Below are 2,500 nucleotides of genomic sequence, written 5' to 3' on the forward strand. Positions count from 1 at the left end.
GTCACCACGCTCGATTTCGCCTGTTTTCGCCTCACCCAACAACCTGTTCGCTAGGAAACCGGTGCAAGCCGTCCTGGGGGGTGGTTTTTTTCGCTGGGACGGCAGCAACTGCCCCCAGCCCCACCTCATCCCGATCTACGCCTGACAGGTTTCATCTTGTCCCGGGGGGGTGAAAGGGTGTAAAGAGGTTCCATCTCGCGGGGCTCCGTCGCCCTTCCGGGATGCCGCCGCCTGGCGCACGGGCGACCGCAGCTTCCGCCGGCTCCCTCCGAAAAGCGCCTCCCGCTCTCCCTGCGTCATCCTGGACGGTCTCGCTCCGAGTCTGCGCTTCTCTCTCGCCCTGCCGCCAGACTCGGCTCCTCTCCCGCGCTCTCTCTCTCTCTCGCTCTGACCTCCGCCCCGTCCGGCCCTCCCGTCCGCGGCGGGGGAGGCCCGGCGGGCGAACCCTTCCGTGCGGCCGCCTCGCCGGAGCGGGGGCGGCGCGCAGGGCCCTCTCCTGGGGCTTGCGAGGAGCGGCCGTCGGGGCTGGCCGCGTCCTCGGATCTCGATGCGACGCTCGTTCGGTTCCTGGGAAATCGTGTGCTCCGCCGGGGTCCGGGGGCGAGCGCCCTTCGCTGGGCGAGGGGGACGCTTCCCCGGCACCCCTGGCGGCGTCGGACGCCTGCGGGTGCCGGCGGACGGAGCAGACCGCGCCGCACGGGGTACGGGTGCGGGGCCCGCCCGGCTCCGGAGACCGGAGCGCTCGGGCGGACGCCTGGGGACCGGACGCCCTCTCCGGGCGGAGGGGTTCCGGGCGCGCCGTGGGCAGAGGGAGGGTCGGGTTCGCCTGGAGCCGGCCGAGACCCCTGGGTTCCGGCCGAGCGATCGTCCCTCCCCGCCGGGGCGCGGGGTGCCACATCGATCGGGTTGCGGAAATGGGAGACGTGGGGCCCTTCTCTCGCGTCAACCGCAGCCCTCCGTTTTCTCTTTTCCGGCTTGACTCTGTTCGCCACCTGTGATGCTCTCTGGCCGGTTCCCTCGGGCGTAGCGGGACGGGCGGCGCGCGCGACGCTCTCGCGGAGCGTCCTCCGACGCTTCCCCGGGCTCCTGGAGCCGCCTCCCGGCCCGAGGGGTGCCCGTCCGCACTCATCGGCTGAACTTCCGCGAATTGCAGTACCCGATTCGGCCCGCCGGGGGGCGCTGCCGCCGGGGGAAGAGGGGGACGGGCCGGGCCTGGCGCCGGGCTCCGCCGGACGCCCGGCGCTGCCCCGTCTCGGCCTCGGAAGGGGGAGTCGGGGGAACGGGAGGCCGGGAGTCCCGGAGAAAGAGAGAGAGAGAGAGAGAGAGAGATAGAGAGACCTCCGCGGTTCCGCCTTCGACCGCCGGGGGGCGCCGCGCACCCGTCCGCACGGGCCCGTCCCGGTGGCTCCCGGCAGGGCTCTCCCAGGGCCCCGGTCCGGGAGCCCGACTGCGTCCGCTCTCCGCTTCCAGAGAGGAGGCTGTCGGACGGGGAGAGCTGGTACCGGGCTCCTGGAGCCCTGCCTGGGCAGCCTATGGAAGGGAGGGAGCCCTGGCCCTGCTGCTCTCCGAGCTCCGGCCCTGCTGCTCTCCGAGCTCCGTGCCTACTCTGCCACGGGTCCTTTCGCAGGAGCTCCAGGGAAACGGGCTTTTCGGCCCCTGACAGAGTCCCGGCTCTCTCGCTCGCCTCGTTGGTACCTACTGATCCGGCGGAGGTGTTCTCCGGCGGGTAGCGACACGGACGGCCGAGGGCGCGCTTCACCCAGGCTTCAACCGTCTCCTCCCCGAGCCCCTGGAAGTGCAGCTGGGCCGCGGGCGCCCCGGTCCGCACTCATCTGCGAAACTTCCACAAATTGCAGTACCCGATTTGGCCCGCCGGGGGGCGCTGCCTCCGGGGGAGAAGGAGACGTGCCCGGCCCGTACGTCGGGCTCCAACGGATGCCCGCCGTGGACCCTTTATAGGCCCCATCCTGGTCCTGCCATGCTGTTATCGGAGCTCCACGGCTATCTTGTCACTAAACCTTTCGTTTGAGCTCCAGGGCTTTTTGCTTTTTGTAACCCGGTTCCTGGAGCCCTGCCTGGGCAAAATCGGATGCAAGAAGGCCCTGCCCATGCTGATCTCTGAGCTCCGCGCATCTTCTGTCACGGGTCCTTTCGCAAAAGCTCCAGGGAAACAGGCTTTTCGGCCCCGGACAGAGTCCCGGCTCTCTCGCTCGCCTCGTTGGTACCTACTGATCCGGCGGAGGTGTTCTCCGGCGGGTAGCGACACGGACGGCCGAGGGCGCGCTTCACCCAGGCTTCAACCATCTCCTCCCCGAGCCCCTGGAAGTGCCGCTGGGCCGCGGGCGCCCCGGTCCGCACTCATCCGCGACACTTCCGCGCTGGAGTCCGACGCTCGCCGGCCGCGTCCCCCGGCCCGCGGGGGCCCGGGGGGAGGCCCGACGCGTGCGGGGGGAGGCGGCGGGCGGCGGGGGCGCCCCCGCGCCACCCGACGGCGCCCCCC

The sequence above is a fragment of the Pseudophryne corroboree genome, unplaced genomic scaffold, assembly GCF_028390025.1.
Source record: "Pseudophryne corroboree isolate aPseCor3 unplaced genomic scaffold, aPseCor3.hap2 scaffold_385, whole genome shotgun sequence".
NCBI lineage: Eukaryota > Metazoa > Chordata > Amphibia > Anura > Myobatrachidae > Pseudophryne > Pseudophryne corroboree.